At 40.7% G+C, this 21,283-nt stretch overlaps 1 non-coding gene across 1 annotated transcript; it reads left to right on the top strand.

Annotated features, from left to right (window-relative positions):
* The first annotated feature begins 1,016 nt into the window (after nucleotides 1–1,016).
* On the top strand, nucleotides 1,017–1,099 carry TRNAL-CAG. Its single transcript has one exon. It is a non-coding gene; the product is annotated as a tRNA-Leu (tRNA).
* The last annotated feature ends 20,184 nt before the right edge of the window (nucleotides 1,100–21,283 follow it).

Genomic DNA, 21,283 nt, shown 5'->3' with positions numbered 1-21,283 from the left:
ACCAAGGCCACCCAAGAGATAGTACCACAACCTCCCAGACAGTTAAAATGAGGAGTTTTTTTCCTGTTATTTTTGGAGGGGTTTTTTGAGTTTGTTTTTTTTTCTCGATTGTTCCCCCCGCTCCCTTCATTCAGACCGTAAGTGTTGTACTTTTGGCAAAAAGATATTTTGTCCTGCAGAGATGTGGTGAGGTATTATACCAAAAGGTGCTAAAAGACTCCAACTCTTGTGTCTTAGAGGAGGATCAGTTTCCTTGTCTGATTTGGACTAGTAAAATAACCACTTACAGAGGTCTCTCCCTGCTCTTTCTTCACATGAAAAGTTCTCAAAAGAAATGTGACTTTTTTGAAGTGAAGTAATTTCAACAAATTATGGACTGTTAAAATTAAATTAAAACTTCCTTCAACATCTCTATGTTGATTAGACCTTTTGTAATATCTTTGCTGTGGTGCTGTAAACTGCTTGCAGCAATAGGTGTACCATCTGTGGTGAATCAAGGACCCTACATTTAAGCAATAGACAAGCTCAAGTGTTTATATTAATGTATATAATTCCCACATTTAGCTTTCTGATGGGATGAGTTAGATACCATGCATAATTTTCTCAGAACATAGCTTCAAATACCAGAATAATTTTTTTATTTTTTATTAATAAACTGTTTGATATGAGTAGCCTTATGGGCTGTTCATTCCCACAGCATATATGGTCTGAGAGATGCTTCTATATACTTAAATGGATCATATTAATACTCAGTTTTAATTTATGGTGTCTAATCTTCTGTCTCACGAATCACAAATTTAACAAGAACAACTGATGAATTCTGCACCTGAGACAGAATAACACCAGGCACAAGTGTAAAGGGAGAGAGGAGTGGCTGGAGAGCAGTCCAACACAATGTACGTTTTGGTTTGGGATAATTTGTAACACCCTTTGCATAAGAAAAGGAGTACAGCGTGACATCACTAGAGACACCTACAGCTGCACAGCTGATCCGGGACGCGCGCGTGCCTTCTGGGGTCAGGATGGCCGAGCGGTCTAAGGCGCTGCGTTCAGGTCGCAGTCTCCCCTGGAGGCGTGGGTTCGAGTCCCACTTCTGACACACCGCTTTTGGGACTCCAGCTGCCTGCCTACTCGCTCTCGGATCCTCAGGGCTCAATGCCAGCGCCGGTCCTGCTCGATTACATTTATCCCCAGCCAGCAGCCCTGCACAAAACGAGCTGGACGTGCTGGTCCACTCGAATCCCTGGCCATGTCCTGGCAGCCAGACAAGAGGGCAAAACCCAGTCTGGGCTCCAGCAAAGCCAGCTGGGCAAGAGGTGGGTGACTGTTGGTGCAAGTGCACTTTCAGTAAACTGTGTGCTGTTCTGGTCCCCACAATTTAAGAAGGGTGTGAGGGTCCTTGAACCTCTCCAGAGGAGAGCAACAAATCTGGTGACAGCACAGGAAGGTAGGTACCCTGAGGAATGGCTGAGGACTTAACTAGTTTGGACAACAGGAGGCTGAGGGGGGACCTCATTGCTCTCTACAGCTTCCTGAAGAGGGAGTTGCTGATCTATTGATCGTGGTACCCAGTGACAAGACACATGGGAATGGTTCAAAGCTGCACCAGGGGAGGTTCAGACTGGACATCAGGAAGCATTTCTTTATCACGACGTTGATCAAACACTGGAACAGGCTTCCTAGAGACACAGTTGATGCAGTTGGACAATGCCCCTAATAACATCGCTTAACTTTTGGTCAGCCCTGAATTAGGCAGTTGGACCAAATGATGATTGTAACAGTTGTACTTGATCTTAAAGGTCTTTTCCAGCCTAAATGATTCTACGATTCCATTGTTGTAGGTCCCTTCAAACTTAATTCCATTCTAAAATTTATTCTAATTCGTTATAAACACAGATTTTCACGTTAACAGTTCTCTTCTCCAACCTTTTTAAGCTACAGACAGAGCTTTTTGTAACCTTTGTTAACTGTCCTTTTAGGAAAATGAGAGAAAATTTATTGGGACAGGTTGAAGTCATTACTGTTCTTGTTACTGTGTGAGTCAGATCCTGTCTGTGAAGAAAAAAATGGAATGAACACACAAAAATAATGAAGGAAGAGAACTGGGAGAAATTAAATGCATCATCTCTTCCTTGTACTGATGCCTGTATTGCTGCTAGAGACAGATAAATATGAAATGGGTACCTGGATGGGCTAGGAATTTTATTACCTTTATTTATTAGTCAAATCTTAAATCATATGAACTTAATGATTTTTACACTAAAGTGTGTAAGAAACTGGCTGAAGCAATCACAGAACACATTAATATATTCTTTCTGAGAAATGTGATATATTGCTGAGTTTGTAGAATTTACAAAACACAAGATGGACTGATTAGCTGCATAGGAAGGTTGGAAAAAAGAAACTGGGAGAAGAACAGCAAACTGAATGTTAGCTACTGATGTAGACTGCTGAGGAAGACAAAATGAAGTATCAAATGGGAATGTAGAAGCAGGATTGCCATATTTAAGATAATAAATAATTTCTAATTACTCAACTCTGCATGGAATATTCCAGTTTTGGGCATCCCTTTTTTAAAACACAAAGAAAGAATATCAGAAGTCTAGAAAATGTGACCGCTAGGAAAAATTGAATTCTAAGGCGATATTTGACCTGAAAAAGAAACACACTGAGGAGACATGAGAACAGTGCTCAAATATGTGAAATACTTTTGTGAGAAAGAGGGTAAAGAATTGTTCCCTCTGTCCTATCGGAAAGTAACTAATGATGAGTTTGAGTTATGGAAAAGAATATTATTGTCAGGAACAAATTTCTTATGTTTGGAATAGTAAAGCTGTATTTCAGATAGTATAACCTCCAGCCTTTGAGGTTTTTAAGAACAGGTTATAGTTAGCCCCATATATATGAGAAGTAGCTTAAATATCTCTCATTTTACTTTGGACAAAGGGTAATGTAATTTTTCTTCCGATAACTTTTAGCTGTTTAACCCTCTTCTGTGTTAACTAAATTTGTGACACCCCTGTGATCCTCTGGTCCCTTGTTTCAGCTGTCTGCCGTACAGAGCCTTAATGTAGTTGATCATGACATCTTTAGGTGTTTCTTAGTTTTGGGGTAATCCGCTCTTTGTCCATTTAGGTTTTGCTGGCCTTAAAAAATAATTTATTCTGTCTTGTAAGAATTGTTTCTTCTGTCAGAGTTAATTTTGTGACTTTCCAACTTTAGCATGAATTCAATTCTTCTTGGAAAGCAGAACAATAGGACTTGGTCTTTAGAAGTGGAAAGTCACAATGTGACTGCAGCCAGCGTGCTTCATAATAAAAATTAATGAAGAATCACCTTTAGGAGCCACAGTCTTGTATAAGCTTTTTCTTTTATGGTAAATCCATCTTACTATCATTGCTTGGTGGGATGAAAGCTGCATGGTGCCAAGGACTGGAATACTTCAGTTATGTACAAAACTGGGAGTGTAACCTTTGATCTAAAAGGCCTGTTCACTAGTTCTTACAGATCTGGCTCAAAAGACTTGAGTGTGGCACAGTCTATCGTCTGTAGCACTCTTGGACCCAGTTACAGCTGAGAACTTCTCTATATAGTCAGCTCTCTTTGTGAAGAGGAGCAGAAGTGGAAAACAACAAAACAGGATATATATAAATTTTGAAAGGAAAATAAGGTATCATAAGTATTTTATATTGTCATTTCTATATTTATGACTTTCAAAAGACAGGATAGAAACCATTAATATTAAATGAATGTCAGTGGGACAATCACAGTGTTAATGAATGAAGGGGATTTTTTGGTGTTGGTAATGTAGGAGTGAATAGGTAGACATGTCAGCTGATTAGGGAAGACTTTAGTAAGTGGACTATCTGAGAAGCAGCATTTGTAATACAGTCAGGAAAATCTACATTATTGTACTTTGGGATATATTCTTCTACTGGCTAATGACTAAGCATTAAATACTCTTCACATTGTATTGAGTAAATGTCATAGTCTTTTTATTTTCCTCATTTTGCATATCACAGACTAAATTAAATTAAAGTGCTTGAGTGCCTGTTTGATAAGAAATTGATATACTGAGATTACTATTTTATATCCTTCTATACAGTTATGTGACATCTGAATTTTAGGTAATTATCACTGGCACTGTAATTAAAATGAAAATCAGTATCATAGTGTTAGTTTAAAAGTTGAAATGTGAAAAACAGAATCCATATATTTGTAGGATTAATCTGTTGTTGTCTGTAGCATCTGTAATCAGGTACAAAAAGTCTTTTTTATGATGATAACTAATAAACGTGTGCTTGACATACTCTGCTTTGTCTATCATAGTCATACTCATGCCATGCCCTTTTGAATTAGTCCAGATAACTATGGCTAAAGCTCATTTCCATTTCGGCATCCTCCAAAGGTTTCTGTCTTTGTTTTGGCTGACTAGAGACTCAGGTCTGTATAATTCTGTTCCTTGCCATTGATCCCATTTAGGTGGCATTATTTTATTCTGAGCAGAGAGGGCTTTTATCTGTTAAAGAATACAATGTGAAATATGAACTGAGCTGACAGTGCCACTACATTTCATAATAGTACAAAAGAGTACAGGAAAGAGAGCGGTTGATCTGCTGTTACCCCCGGAATTTTTTTATCTCTACATCTCTATTTCTGTGGAATTACTTATGATTCTCGCAGTCCTCCCTCTGCTTCTGTAAATTACATAACTGTGTTATATTTTGTCTGCAGCATTATTAAATGCTATATAGAAATCTGATACACAGTTTCTCAAATGGCTTTAACCAGATAGAAGTAGGACTGCTGTGTTGGGTTTATGTAGCAAGGTTTTGGTAGCGGAGGGCACTGCAGGGGTGCCTTCTGTGAGGAGACATCAGGAGCTGCCCACTTGTCTGACAGAGCTAGTTCCAGGTGTTCCAAGACAGACCCACTGCTGGCCAAAGCTAAGCGCACCAGTGATGCTGGTGGTGCCTCTGTGACAACGTGTTTAAGAAAGGGTAAAAAAAGCTATGTGGCAGCTGTGAGAGAGGACTGAGGACAAAAACAGAAAAAAAGAAAAAAGATGAACAACTCTGTAGACACCAAGATCAGTGAAGAAGAAGAAGGGGGAGGAGGTACTCCAGCTGCCAGGACAGAGGTTCCTTGCAGCCTATGGAGAGACCACAGGGAAGCAAGTTGTCCCCCTGCTACTTATGGAGGACCACAGTGGAGCAGTTATCTGCCCTGCAGCCTGTGGAGGACCCTGCGTTGGAGCAGATGGGCATAACTCTGAAGAAAGCTGCAGCCCATAGAGAGCCCCTGCAGGAGCAGAGTCCTGGAAGGTCCCGTGTGCCATGGACAGGAGCGCGTGCTGGAGCAGCTTTACTGGCAGGACTTGGGACCCCATGGGAGACCCATGCTGGAGCAGTCTGTTCCAGAAGGACTGCGCCCTGTGGAAAGGACCTACACTGGAGCAGTTCGTGAAGGACTGCAACCAGTAGGAAGGACCATGTTGGAGCAGTTCATGAAGAACTGGATCCTGTGGAGGGGACCCCACGCTGTACGGGGAACAGCATGAGGAGGAAGGAGCGGCAGAGACGAAGTGCTGTGGGCTGATCACAACCCCCATTCCCCTGTGCTGCCTGAAAGGGGAGTCAGAAGTCAGGAGTGAAGTTCAGCCTGGGAAGAAAGAAGGAGTGGGGGAAAGTGGTTTTAATTGCGCCTTTATTTCTCACTATCCTACTCTCTTACAATTAACTGGCAATAAAATTAAACTAAATTCTCCAAGCTGAGCCTTTTTTTGCCTTTGCTGGTAACTGATGAGTGCTCTTGCTGTCCTTATCTTGACCCATGAGCTTATCCATCTTATTTTTTCCCTTTGTCAACTTGTCCTGTTGAGGAGGGGGAGTAAGAGCAGCTGGTGGGCACTTGGCAACCAGCCAAGATCAACATGGTTTTGATTCTATACTTGCTATGTATGTGAGATATGCAGTCTTAGAGATTATGTCTTTCCTGTGCAGATTAAGACCTGTCTTTTTCTTTTTCTTTTTTTTTGTCTTTTTTCCCCTTACCTTAGAGTTGAAGATAATCTAAAGCGTGTAGAGGAATGTTCTTTTATCGTGAAATCATAGGAGAGGAAGCTATGTGTGCTGTTGTGAAGGTGAAGGAGGGCAAAATACCCAGGGCAAACGATTGTTTGTTTTTATCTGTTGTATTTAAAAAATCAATACATTTCTTTAGCATGCCCACAGAGAGCGTGCTAAGAATTTTTTTTCTCTTCTAGTACGGAAGTTAGGATTTGTCTGGACTTACCTACAAGCAAAGGTGGATGATCTAACAGGGAACAAGTGACAGAGTGCACCTGCATCACTGCATTGGATATACTACGTGGATTTTGTGGCAGGGGCTCCATTTAGCTGTGACAGGAGAAAGACACGTATATGGTCTTGCACAATGTAGGAAAGTAAGAGAAACAAAGGAAGGCAAATGGTAATAAAGGATTTTACGAGGCTTTGATGGTCATATTATTTTAAAGAATGAAAGCTGAGGGTTTAAAAATGAAGAATGAAAGAATTATCAGATGAGGTCACCTGAGCTGTCACTGGGATGAGGCAGCAAACTGGTAATTCTTTTTGTTGTTATTATCTTAAAACGAGAAATATTTAACTTCCTTTTAGAAGAAGAAAGCATCTGTCATGCAAACTCTATGATTCGAATGAAAAGCATAGAGCAGTCATAATGTAATTAATTTGTAATGAAAAAAATGAAAGTGTAAGAAGATTAAATTAACAGGATTACAAATGTAATCATAACAGACAATAGTATTAGATCTTTGGCAACTATGTGGTTGCTGTAAAAGACTGTTGGCAGATGAAATAGTCATCATAGTCAAACGTATGAAGTTAATTTCTGTATTTCTAGAGTACTTTCCCATCAGATACCAGAAAAAAAATATTAATGAAAAAATAAAGAATTAATACTGTTGAATGGTCATAATGTTGTCTGCCCTCATATTGTACAGTAAGCAAAATGAATTATTTATTTAACTTTTGATACTGAACTGACCTGTGATCAACAACAGATGGCAGTCAGGTTTATTTCACTAAGAATTGTTATTAAGGATTTCATTTACATTTCAGATAAATCAGTCTTCACATTAGTAACTACTTTTTGTTTTTCTCTATTTGAATAGGACTTCACTTTATTGGCTCATTTATTTTTATTTATCACTTATTTGCTTAAGAAGCCACTAATGAGTTAGCTCCAAGAGGTGCCAAACTGCACTTTAGTTGTTTATTGGAATGTTAAGGTATACTTCCTTCAGGTGTTAAGGTAATTAAAGACAACCAGACAAAAGACAAGCTAGACTATGTAGATAATGTTTTACGTGTTTTGTAAAGGTCTGAAGAAGTTATTTCTTCTCATTTTTGAAGTGGTGGGTTTTGTGATAACACTAAAAAGGCTGAAATAAATGATCTGAGGCAGGGTTTCACAGAGCTTGAGGCCAGAAGTAATCAATCTCACTGTTTGTATCCATGGGCCATTACATTTCTTCTGGTTAAGCCTATATGATCATACTGCTTTTGACTAGACATAGCATGTGTTTTCTGAAGCATAGCTTTTGGGAAGATGTGGTGCTACCTAAGTACGCTGTCATGCTACGAAGGGCTTCTTGCTGTAAAATCATTTCTCACATTGCTTTGTGACTTAGTTTTCTACACTTGTAGAAGTACTTGAACATTCAGGTGACATTTTCTTGCTTCATATGTTTTGGATGTAACTGCATATCACTCAACTCCTTTTACTCTGAGCAGTTCAGACTGTTAAAGTATTCTATATAGTTCCTGAAGTATGGGGCAGGGCAGATATCTACAGGAGAATGCCAGTGGTTTCAAGACAGAGAGCAGAAGAAAAGCACTGACCTACCAAAACTGTTCTGCTGAGTATCTGTAGATGATTTTATCTTCTTTTTTTTTTTTTTTTATATTTTGGTATCTCTAAGGGTATGGTTGAGTTTATCAGAATGTGGGTGTTTCTTTTCTAAGCACCAGCAACTCAGTAACTTTTAATAAGGTGTGGTATTTGGGTTTAGTGCTATATCATCAAGACACACTGAATACGAAGATTACATGTTTTTAACCTCTCATGGCATTGGGAAGAGTTACTGAAAAGGCCTCAAATGTATAAAAGTACAGTTTAGCAAAATAAATATAATGTGGTTTAGTGTTTGATTTAGCTGAGTACAAGAAAGTGTTTGGGTAGTACTGCAGTCTTTTGGAGTGGCCCATCAACACAGAGGCCAGCCTTTGGGATGCAAATATAAGAATTCTAGAGCGATGTGCTTGTTAAATATGGCCTGGGCGCTTCATGACACACTTGGGAACTTTGAATAATGCTTAAGAGCCTTAGATTCTTTCACATGACTAGTACTGTTTGTTGGTGTTTTGTGGTTTTTTTTCATTTTTGAGTTATTACGAATAGTGAAGTGTGGCAGTAACTGCTTTTGGTAAATGGAGAAATTTTGTTTCTGCTGAGGGATTGCTTTGCAGCAACGATAGAATTAGGAATATTTCTAGTAAACTTCATGCTTCGCTTGTCTGTTGTTTGTTTCTCAGCAGTCTTTTTCCAGAGATAGCTTGACTTTAATGACTGCCAAGTCTTTCTTAGAATTTTCCTTTCCATTTTACTGCAGGCATAATACTTATATCAAAGGCTATCACATATTGTCTTTAAAGTGGCAGTATATCAAAGCTTTCCTGAAATGCAAAAATTTTTTAATCCCCACTAGCTCTCATTGTCAATCATCATACTGTAACTGAAGTAAGCATGACCTGCTCAATCCATGTTTGTTTTTACTTGCCTAAGTATTGAACTAGAGTTACCTCTCTCAGATTTCTGTTTTTTATAATTTTCATCTTCACTTGTGGGCTTCTGCAAAAAAAATCTAGAATAGTGATGCTGCTAATAAACTTTTTACATATTCCAGGTGTCCGCAATGCTTATGGGTACTAGAATCTCTCAATTTTTTAGATTATTTCTTTTGTACTAGTACAATTCTATATATAGTTCATTTTATTTCAAAGGTAACAATTTTCAAAGTCTTTGGATTTGGTTGCTGTTTTGTGACTCAGTATTTCCCATTGCCTATGGAAGATACTTTGCTCTGCTCTTACTTTTCAAGGCTTACTGTGCTTAGTAGTGTTTCATTTCTCACATCTTGCCTCATCTGCTTATTGCCCCCTAGTTTTCAATCTCTTTCAACTAAGTCAGGTTTATATCTTGATATATTTTGTTCCTGTTTGCTGCTTTTAGTCCTGTATATAGATATACTGAATCTACTTCTTCTGAGAGGAATTTAGTATAATTTGTTTTTCTATCCTTTCAGAACAGAAATTTTCAAGTGTTTTCTTCTTGCAATTTCCTTAAGCCAAAAACTCATCTGTACTCATCCTGTCCTCATACTTGCACCAACATTAGGTTTTAATTTTCCCAGCTTCAACCATAATTTCACATCCCTTTCTGGTTTTTTCCTTCTTTATACATAAACTAATAGGATCACAGGGTAACTGTGGTTGGAGACCACCTCAGAAGGATTCTAGTCCATCCTCCTGCTCAAAGTGCAGTCAGGTGTGAGATCAGGCCAGGTTGCTCTGCGTTTGGAGAAGCTTCGAGGAGAGAGGCTTCAGAACCTCTCTGGGCAATATGGTGTACCGCTCAACTGTGGTCAGCGTAAAAAGCCCCTCTTTTATATGCAGTCAAAACTTCTCATTTCAGTTCACTCCTGCCAACTCTCATCCTCTCACCAAGTATCGCTGTGGAGAGGCTGGCTCCATCTCCAGGGAACTGCTTGCGAGAGTCCAGTGCAGAGCCACAGAGATGATGAAGGGAGTGGAACATCTCCCTTATGAGGGAAGTCTGAAGGAGCTGGGTCTCTTCAGCTTGGAGGAGACTGAGGGTGACCTCATAAATGTTTATAAATATGTCAAGGAGGAGTGTCAGGAGGACAGAGCCAGGCTCTTCTCAGTGATGTCCAATGACAGGACAAGGGGCAATGGGTACAAGCTGGAACATAGGAAGTTCCACAAAAACATTAGAAAACACTTTTTCACTGTGAGGGTGACAGAGCACTGGCACAGGCTGCCCAGGGAGGTTGTGGAGTCTCCTTCTCTGGAGACATTCAAAACCCGCCTGGACACGTTCCTGTGTGACCTACTGTAGGTGATCCTGCTCTGGCAGGGGGGCTGGACTAGGTGATCTTTTGAGGTCCCTTCCAACCCCTGATATTCCGTGATTCTGTGTGTGATTCTATGTGATAACCTCCCTGTTGGTACTGGAAGGAGCCATTAGATCCTTCTCCAGGCTGGAGCAGCCCAGCTTCCCCAGCCTCTCCTTGCAGAGCGAGTGCTCCAGCCTGACCAGCCTGGCATCTTGGACTGAACTCGCTCGAGTTTATCGGCGTCATTCTTTTATTGAGTACAGGCTGCAGAACTGGATGCGATACTTCAGGAATGGCCTGACAGCTTTTGAATAAAGGGGGATGATCCTTTCTCTCTTACCTGATGGCCACTCTCCTGCTGATAAAGTCTGGGATGCTGTTTACCATCTCTGTGCTGGGACAAGCTGCTCACACTCAGCTCGCTGCCCCCCGGGGCCCTTCCAGCCAGGCAGTGCCCAGCCTATGCCATTGCAAGAGTTTCTTCTTGCCAAAGTACAGGACTTTGCATTTGTCCTTGCTGATTTTCATAAGGTCCCTGTCAGCTCATCCCTCCAGCCTGTCTTGAGTCTCCCTGAATGACAGCCCTGCCCTTAAGCCTATCAACCAGTGCCATCTGCACTCTTGATGACAGTGCCGTCCGCTGCTTCCTCCAGGTCACTGATAAAGATCTCCTTTTGTAATTTTGCGTGAACATTTTATGCCATATTTATCATTAGAATATAATTGTTTCTTAATAGAAAGTATTTTTATTCTTGATACTTGTGCTCAGATTTGCAGGGCTTTGAGCAGTCAGCATGAATCTCAGTAAATTATGCTTAAATATAACTGGCATAAATGAGAAGGTTTACTGAAGTTTTGTGCCAGTTTTACTGTAAAAAAATGGCACCTTTTAAGACATTTTACAAGTCATTATTGCTGCTATTAAGTTACTCATTGTGGAAGTTACAGCCTTCAGATTTATCTTCAAGCAGATACACAATATTTCTTATCGGCTCCAGCACAAAGTGAGTTTATTTTAAACACCTTGTGTTAGCAGTTTAATGTGGCTGCGAGTATGGTTCTCCACTTTGCCCTTGGGATGGTACCTTCCACCAGAGAGGGATGAGGTTCAGTTTACAGGCAGTTAACCTCACTAAGCCAATGAAATGCTATGGGAAACATTTCTGTACAAAAAGTTGCTGTGCCAGGGGAAAAAAATGTCCAAAGTCTGAATTAATGTTTCATTTAATATATTTGGTGACTGTAACAATAATTTTTTTTCCAAAATAGGTATAGCTGTTCCTCAAGGAAAGGGGAGGTGATGCTGTCAGCAAAGTTTCTGCTGAGATAAGTGGCAACATGTCTAATACCTTGGTCTTCTGACTTCTTCACCAGTCGCCTTCAAGGGAGGATGCTGGGATGGGACTGTTTACAAGGGTATGTAGTGACAGGATGAGGGGCAATGGTTTTAAACTAGAGCAGGGTAGATTTAGATTAGACATCAGGAAGAAGTTCTTTACTATGAGAGTAGTGAAACACCGGAACAGGTTGGCTGGAGAGGTGGTGAAGGCTGCATTCTGGAGATCAGGCTTGATGGGGCTCTGAGCAACCTGATCTAGTTGAAGATGTCCCTGCTCAGAGCAGGGGGGTTGGACTAGATGACCTTCAAAGTTTCTTTCCAACCCAATGCATTGTATGGTTCTACGATTCTATGCTTCAGCTGCTCAGCAATTCTATATCTGCTAGTTTTCCTCAAATAGCTTGTCCTGTTTTCTGAGAAACTGGATACCTTATGTCATCACTAACATTATTATTTATATCCAAGAAGGGAGTGAAAGCATCAGAGCCTGTCAAAGTTCTTATGAACATAATGACAGTCTCACCTACTAATACCAGATGCTTAAAACATAATAAATGCTTGTGAATGATTGTCTTTAGTGGGAACAGAGGTGATCACCAAGCAATTGAATAAACCAGGGTTAAAATTTTTGGTGTAAAAGTTCCATCAGTGCTCCTGGGATTGTAAGTGACTGCGTCATTTATAAATATGGGACCTGGACTTTTGAGAACTAAATTAAGGAACTTGAACCTTGCTATTTCTAAGAGAAAAGCAGTGCCTGACTCAGATCTTTGTGGCGCATTTACAGATTTAGGGCCCGCATTGTGTATAATCAGCTGTCTGAATGGCTTCAGATACTTAATGTGTGCTCTGTGGCAGAGACTGAGTTGCAGTCCTTCATCTCATCCGAGTTCTGTCTCTGAGCTTCATATCTGACAGCATAGGCACAGCTTAGCCTCCCAGTTAGGTTGACAATCACAAATAGGGAACTGGAGTGTGATTTCCCAAGTCATGGGGAATGTGCATGCCCCAAATCCATTGATTTTCAATTGGAGTAGACACTTGGCTTACTTAGGGGCTTTAGAAGTTCCCGATCAAAACAGCTAACTCGAAGCACGCATTTTGTTATTCTCTGAACATAGAATGACTGATGTGACTGGTAGGGAGAATAATTGCATGGGAAGGAAAATGCACTTCAGGCTGCTACTATTTGTGCTGCTTGCCCAGCTGCAGAGTGGTGTTTCTGGAACAAGAGGGCAAGGAAAGGAAGAGGGAGGTTCCATTTGACTCTGCAGCTGTACAAGTGAAGAAGCCACACCGAAACAAACAAACCTGCACAAAAGGAAGAAGGAAATGCTTTCAGAGCAACTGCTAAATTGAGACAAAAATGTTGCTGCCCAAACCCGTGATGAAATATGGTGCTGTGAAAATACCAGTGCCTCACCTGGAAGCAGCAGGACATTTTGCCTGGTGTCATTTTATCTGATGTGACGTGGAGATGCAAAGTCCCCTTGAGCATCTTAAGAATTTAGGAGGGAATTTGTAGACAAAAATCTTCCTGTCAGTCAAACTCATGTAATCACAGCTTCTTCCAGATGAACAAAACATTTCTATTTAGATTGCAGATTTATATATAAAACGTTGACTAAACTAAAATACAGTTTTTTATTTTGTAAGCTATGTCTTTTTGCTTTAAATTGAACATTTGTGAATAGGTCAGAAAGGTTTCATTAGCATCAAAATTACATATTCTTAAGGCAGTGGGAGTGTGTGTTGGCATTCACAAGGGAAGTAAGCCAAGGTCAGAGCTGTTGCAGTCTGGTGGAAAGGGACCTGGTGGGACAAACATGGAACTGGAGGGGCTGGCACCTGTCTGAGCTTTTCCGTTGCTATTTAGTTGCTCCTTGGGCAAGGAAGGACCAGAGTGCTGTGGACAGAGGCCATGAAAGGAACACTCGGTTTGTGGGGCTGCCCAGGCTGCTCTTGGTGATTGCTTCTTCCAGTTTGTGCAGCGTTTTGAGTCTCTGCTTCCAGTTCTGCTGTGACCTGCTCTGGCACGTTCTCATCCAGGCTCCTGCTGGGAGTGACTGAGTCCTGCTTTGGGAGGGCTGAGCTGATGGTGAGCACAGCGACACCCTTGTCACAGCCATTAGCACCATGGGGACACAGAGCATCCCTGCTCAAACTTGCCTGGGGTGGCTTGGAGGATGTGCAGTACTGGTCTCCACACCCCACAGGGCATGTTCCCTGACACCAACTGATGCTAATGTCCTTGGCGCATTGGAGGCCTTGACCCAGGTGGCACACCGAGAAAGGCTACCGCTGGCCTGGCGTGGGGCTGCAGAGCACCTGGGGCCTCTCCTGGGGACAAGCACACTGAGCGAGGCGCTGACTTGCATGGGGAAGGAGCTGCAGAAATGATGAGCAGATCATGCACCACCAGAGAAGTGAGGAAGATATACCTGGGGTCTTCGCAGAAATTCTCAAAAGATAAGAGCCCAAGCTATGCAAAATGAGGGAGGAGGGATGGGTGCAGAGCACAGGGGAACAAGCAATGCAGGGTCGCTATCAAGACAGAGGAGAGGGAAAGCTAATGACTTTGTGCAACAGAAGGAAGGTTCCTGCTCCACCTTACCTGATGCACATAGCATGGCAACAAATGTGAGGAGTTAGGAGCCCTGAGCAACTTGATCTGATTTACACTTGGTTTGAGCTGAGAGTTGGACTAAGCAGTTTGTCCTAACCTAATTATTCTGTAATATTTTCATTTCTATTTATTTTATATAAAGGTTGGATTTTTTATTCAAGTAATAACATTTCCTGAGGGCTATACTTAGTAGGCCTACTCCAGGCAATTTTTTATTTATACTTAATAGTTTCTTTCTGGAAAAATGAGAGATTTATTACTTCAACAAATCACAGAATTACAGATTGTTAGAGGTTGGAAGGAACCTCTGGAGATCGAGTACAGCCCCCCTGCCAGAGCCAGGACCACAAAATCTAGGGCAGGTCACACAGGAACGCATCCAAGTGGGTTTTGAAAGTCTCCAGAGAAGGAGACTCCACAACCTCCCTGGGCAGCCTGTGCCAGTGCTCCATCACCCTCACAGTAAAGAAGTTCTTCCTCATGTTGACATGGAACTTCCTGTGCTCTAGCTTGAATCCATTGCCCCTTGTCCTATCACAGGGCACAAGTGAAAAGAGGTTGTCCCTTCCTTCTTGACACCCAGCCCTCGTACATTTATATGCATTAATTAGATCCCCTCTCAGTCTTCTTTCCAGACTAAAAAGCCCCAGGTCTCAGCCTTTTCTCACAAGGCAGGTGTTCCAGTCCCTTAATCATCCTCGTAGCTCTCTGTTGGACTCTCTCAAGTAAATCTCTGTCCTTCTTGAACTGGGGAGCCCAGAACAGGATGCAGTATTCTAGGTGAGGACTCACCGGGGCAGAGTAGATGGGGAGGAGAGCCTCCCTCGATCTGCTGGACACATTCTTCTTAATGAACCCCAGGATCCCATTGGCCTTCTTGGCCACAAGGGCACATTGCTGTCCCATGGACAACTTCTTGTCCCCCAGGACTCTAAGGTCCTTTTCCATGGAGCTGCTCTCTAGCAGATCATCTCCTAACCTGTACTGGTGCATTTTATTGAGTACCAAAATACAATTAAAATGTAAATTTATGTAGCTGACAATTCATTATGATCTTGTTCAGCTGCTTTGAGATGCCTGATTTTTGCTTGGGCACATCAATTTTCCTTTCAGAGGCAGGGGCTTTTAGGTGTTGCACTAGCAGATAACATTATACCTAACTCTGAGTAACTGCTGTAACACCCTCAGGTTGAAGCGTTACCAGTAGGTTTTGGTCTTAGTTTTTGTTTGTTAACCTTTACACTGTTTTTCTAACCTTTGTATTTCTATAAAATTGACAGGTATTTTTTGAAGTTACACTGGAATATATTTACTAACGTACTTATTGTTCAGCATACTAAAATCAAGGTCCCGAGTTGCTTGGTTTAAAAATCTCTCTCTCTTCTCATCCAGGTTAACAGAATCAGCCTTGTGCAGAGCAGCGCATTCATAAATGTGAAACAAGCCCGCACCGTCATGTTTGGCACCAAGAGGTCAGTTTTCACATTTGTTGTTATACTTTCCATCTCCAAAAACTAGTATAGCTGTTACAACTCTTCTGAAAATTTTACACTTTCTGACTGTATCATTATTCAAAGTCCATAATCTGGATATATCGCTCTTTCTATTATATTGGTTGGTTTTTATTTGCCGTACAGCTCTTATGTAGTTTGACAGGTACGTGGCATACAGGGCACGTAGTGCAGAGGCAATAGTATCCCCGAGATGTTATGGGTCACAGCAAGACTGCCAAAGAAGGTACTATGCTAGTGCTGCAGGGCATCCCTCTGGCTTTCTGGATATGGAAAATAACACCAGGACAACAAATCACCAGTGTAAGACAGATTCTTTACTGTCCTTTTAGGGAGTACCATACTGAATTTAGAGTAATCTACATCTCTTATTCTGCATGATTCAATGTGATACCCCAAATATCTCAAAAAAAAAATCAACATTTTGAATTCATGCAGCCTACTTCTTACATCTTTTGAGTGCTCTTCTTAAGCATGGCGTTTCCTGTGTTTGTCAGTGGACAGCATGGTCTTGCTTCTCTCAACAGTTCCTGCAGCCACACAAGCCGTTGTGGCACCTGAGGCACCTTGCCAGGTACCAGCCTCAGCACATATGCATGCAGTGTGATTTCTCTGTGGAACAAAGATACTACAGATCATTCCTACCCTGTGTAAAGTCTCTGGTTTTCCTTCCTGTTGGTTGGTTTTTAGTACAAGGAATTCAGCACTTGTGTCCCGGTTGCATGGCAGCCTCGTGAAACCTTTGCTCCTTGCAGTGGCAGAGCACCTGTAATCGGGCACCTGGAGAAGCAGCTCACCTCTTGTGAATTGTTGAGAAGAGGGGAGGATAGCTTGCCTTTAAGAAGTAGCACATATGAAGCAGCATCTTGCATGTCTGCAGGAATAGGGGGTGGCAAATAATGAGAAAAAGCAGCTTGGTTTTCTGAGATATCATCTCCTGCACTAGTTGCACAAGGCTTCAGTGTGAGCCGCAGCCTGGTCTGAGTCAGGGCGCTGCTGGGGCTGCCCTGTCCCTTCTGATCCTGTGAGCGTGGTTTCTGCTGCCTCACACAGCGACAAAGTCAGCGGGATATTTTCTGTCTGTCCGAAGCGGTATTGGCACCCAGACTTGGTTACACAGTGTACGAGATGCAAACGCGGTACATTTTTAGGATATTTTGAAATACTTGGTTTGATACATTAAGTCCCTTCCCCAAAAGAAATACTGCTGACAGGAATGATAAACAAAGCTATTTTTCTATAGGAAAGGATGGTTTAAGGTTTACTTTCTTGTAAAATTAGTTTTTAATTAGTTCTAATAATACATTACTAATTATAATATCCACAAAACATTTAAAATTTACAAAGATCTGACTCCAAGCCTAAATTATCTCCTGTTACCAGACTTTTGGAAGTTATCAGGTATATAGTATCTTAGCTCCTTTTTTATTTATACATTTATTTTACTTTTTTACTAAAGTTTATTTTTAGTGGATAAACCCTGTTGAACAGACTGAATAATGAAGTTGATAAAAGTGACTGTCTTATCAGAGCAGTTTTAACAAAATTTGTATTTGAGGAAGATATTTCTCAGCTGCTTTATAACATGTTAATGTGAACTGACATCCTGAACTGACAAAGAGGTGAACTCCTCTTAATTTCAGTTTAAGGTGAGAGCTGATCCCATGCTTTTAAGTACTGAACTGTTGTGGCTTCTCTGTGTTATCTTGTGTTCTGCTCTCATCTTTTTCTCTTATTGTGTTAATTTTCCTCCAATTATTGAAATCTACAACAGACACCAGCACTCAAACATCAGAGGTCAGTGAATTTCATGATGTCTTGTATTATTCGTGACGTATAGTGACTTGTCTTGAAAAAGCCATTGGTGCTACCATTGTCCTCCTTTGGAAGGGAAAAGTATGTACGTGACTTTAGAGAAGAGATTTTTATTTTGTGGGAACAAACTTTATGCGTGGAAGTTGCTCTGTAAAGGTAGACCCCAAATTATCACATCCTCGGGATTTGCAGTAAACTCTGTCTGTCTGTCTGCCTACCCCTGGCATCACAGTGTTCAGGGGTACTCTTATGCTGTGGTTATATATGTTCTTCAGTTTGGAAACCTCATGTTTCATAACTCATTTAAACTATGTTCATGCAGCTGGAGAGTATTTCTCCTGGATGGCATGCTCAGTTCTCTTTTCCTTCTCTCACCTAGATCCAAGTGCTTCAAAAGATGGCCTAGGTGACAAGAAAATTAACTTCATCCCAGCCACACTCAGTACAGTGTAAAAAGCCCAATCAGTGTTTCATATACTGGAGCATTAGCTCAGATTAAATGGTTGCATGTGTAACAAAATATAGAAAATACATATTTTTAGTTTACCAGTCCATCTAATGAAATTTTAGCTTTCTGTACATGCAAATAAAATCACAAAAAATTTAAATTATAGTGAACAGCTATTAAAAATTTGCCTCAAGCAACTGCATCCTTAATTATATAAATTAATATTTGGATATAATCTAGGTTTTTACAAATGAAAATATGAAAGAAATTTAAGTCTGCTGAAATTTATCTTAAGTAATTAACATTTTCTCAATTATATTTTTACAGAAGCCTATCATAAGGCTTTACTCTCTCTTGTCTAGAGCCTTTCAAAGGCATTTGCATGAGCTGACAAGCTAACCTAGCATGGATCTTTCCATTACAGAAAGTCATCTCCATTTTTACACCAGCTTCATGCTGTAGCTCTAATATTCAGAATTATTTAATTATTTTGTTGTGTTTCTTTGATGTATCTTGATTTTTGTAAGAGTATCTGATTATTGCCTGCAGATTCTTGTAATTATAGAATTACACTTGCACTTCTGTTATAACCTTTAATACCCTAAGTTCCTTCTTCAAAAGTGGCTGGCACTTGAAATTACAAAGAGGATCTAACATCTCAATGACTGCATTTTTTTCTTTGTCTTGGAATGCTGGTGTATCCATTTGCTTCTCCAGTTGATCTCAAGCAATTATGTGAGCAGACACCTTCCTTGTTGCGTTTAAAGTTCCCTTGTGCTTTTGAAGATTCAGGAGGCACTTGACACCCTTAAGAAATATCCCGTATGTGGCTGGGCTCTTCAGTGTACAGGCATGCGTTTCCTGTTATGCCCTGTTCAAGCTCATGCTGAAGGGCAAAACCCCAGCATTTCTGAAGTCAGTGAAATTCTGTTGCTCTTATTCTAGAAGTCAGGATTTCACCTACATTTTCCAACAATACTCTTTACCAAGAGTATGCAGGCTGAGGAAAATGTTGTTTGGTTTTGCTTTTCAAGAAATGCATTTGGATGAAAAATATGCCAAGGTACATACTGAAGGTCAGTCTTGCTGATTGATGAAGTCAGCTGAAGTTCAGCCATTCCTTCTTGCACAGGAAAGCCTGAAGATATTTCCCAGACACGGATGAACTTTTCCTCGTGCTCAGATTTTGTGCTGAGCTTGGATCTCAGTGCCCTGCAGATGTCTCCGGTTGTTGGTAGATTTCCATCTTTGGCAGAACTGCTCCTATTGGATTCTGGCTGTAAAAATAATTTCATAAGATTTCTCTCAGTTTTAGAGAATAAAGTCTGTAGATTAGAGAATTATCAGTGCTGCCACACATGAAACCTATTTTCATTTTCAAACCACTCCGCTTTAATTTCACTTTAAATGTGAAAGGCACACATATGACAATCAGCACCTAACAGAGCTAAGTGGCATTGCCTAGGCTGCGGCATTTTTCATGTGTACCAGCTACACTGGTGATCAGGAATACATTTTCTTTTGGGGGTTGTTTGCCAGATATCTCTCTGAAACTTTCCAAAGCAGAACTGGTACCTAACAAAACCTGGTGTGTAATGAGAGCTGTTGTCATGTCTTACAGCCTTTTTCAAAAGCTTCTGGCAATTACATTATTTTTCAGATGTCTCCCTTTGTTCGGATGCCTTTTTAAAATCCCTGCCCACAATCATAACACTGTATCACAGCAAAAGGCTTTTTTTCCCCATATCTTTACTTCCTAGCAAAAATCCCAATATCCTGAAAAATACCAAGCCTCGTTTCACAATGTGATACATCTGCGTCCCACTTGTATGCATAAAGCCCTGGGGTTAAATTTTCAATGTGGTGAAAAGTAGATTTCTGCACAAATCCATCGCCTGCTAATGGGATTTGTCCGTGCTTCTCCCTGACACCTTTTTAAACACTCATACCAGTGATTTATTTTATTATGGTGTCACACAAGATGCTTAGTAAAGCGTGTTCTGATTCCGCATTCAGCGACGCGCGCTGGTTGGCTGAAGGGCTGTGTCTGTGCTGTGCTGTGTTGCCGCAGACGGTGGCCACAGGTTGTTAGCTCTGCATTTGCGACCATAAATTTTCTGTTTTGCTGACACTTTAAAGTAAATGAAGGAAAGCATCAGCACTGCTGTCTTTCTGGCAGGAAGCCTGAGGACAACTTGGTATGCCTCATGTGTCTAGCTACTGCCAATTCGCTGGAAAGTTTTAATTAAGTTCATGTCTGTGCATGCCGAGAAGAAATCAAAAGCACTTGGGAAAAAGAAAGTGTATCTGCTCCAGACTCATTGAGGAGTAATTTGGTGAGAGCACTAAATCACTTTCAATTAATAGGAAAATATTTTCTTCAATATTGCTGGAAAGCACAAGAAAACCAGTCTGAAGGGAAGACTATAAAATTAGTCTGTAGGTCTAATCCATTTGCTCCACACTTGTTGGAAGATGTCATGGTAGTACAAGTCAGGGGTGTAGGGACTGTGAAACTCATCTGATATGCTGGATTTCATTAAGCTCCCTAATTGTAATTATCAGAAGAACACTGGAATCTAGTCTGCCTACAGCAAGTATTTTTGATTTGTCATTTCTGTAACAGCTTCTAAGCTTATAAACATCTGAAAATTCATTGTTAATACAAGTATAATGTGTATAGCAAATCTTTTATAAATAAGTAGCCATATTAAAATTCTAGCTGTTGAAATTAAATCTACTACACAGGATTTTTAGCTCTTTTTCTTGGTTCTCATAGTTCTGGAAGAAAATTCACTCAGTTCTCTTCAGACTAGCTAGAGGGATGGCTCCTTACGAAAAGTGCAGTTTTGAGGAGCAGGTATTAGTCATTTGCCGCTAGGTGCAGTGCATTAGTTATTTTGTATAGTGTTTGGTGTATGTTTCGTTGTTCTGTCTGCATTACAGCAAAGCCAGAAGGTTTGTACAGGGCTTGTTATGTCATGCGGTGTTTGCCTTAATCCCTGTAATTTTTTTATGGTCTTGGTACAACGTGACTTCCACCCTTTTATCCATCTTTCAACCAAAGTAGAAAATTTACTTTATTATTCACTTAGCTTTTCTTCCAGAAGAAATGGAGCTTTCTCAAGAGCCAGTGCAAAACTCTGCAATAAATTCCTTGAAAGGCTAGGGAGGCCACACAGTCTTAGCTTCTGTCTCTCTTCTCCTGCAAACTGTACTGTCAGGTGAAACCTTCCCTCATTCCCAAAAGCCCCATTTTTTTTGTTTGTTTTTTTAACATGGACAAGGTTATTGTCTGAAACACAGAACTCTAGGTCTGGTTTCCTGATATCCTTCTCTATTCCTG

The sequence above is a fragment of the Apaloderma vittatum genome, unplaced genomic scaffold (genome assembly GCF_000703405.1).
Source record: "Apaloderma vittatum isolate BGI_N311 unplaced genomic scaffold, ASM70340v1 scaffold3758, whole genome shotgun sequence".
In the NCBI taxonomy this organism is placed as follows: domain Eukaryota; kingdom Metazoa; phylum Chordata; class Aves; order Trogoniformes; family Trogonidae; genus Apaloderma; species Apaloderma vittatum.
The sequence above is the reverse complement of the archived record's forward strand: the minus strand, read 5'-3'. Positions and strand labels throughout refer to the sequence as shown.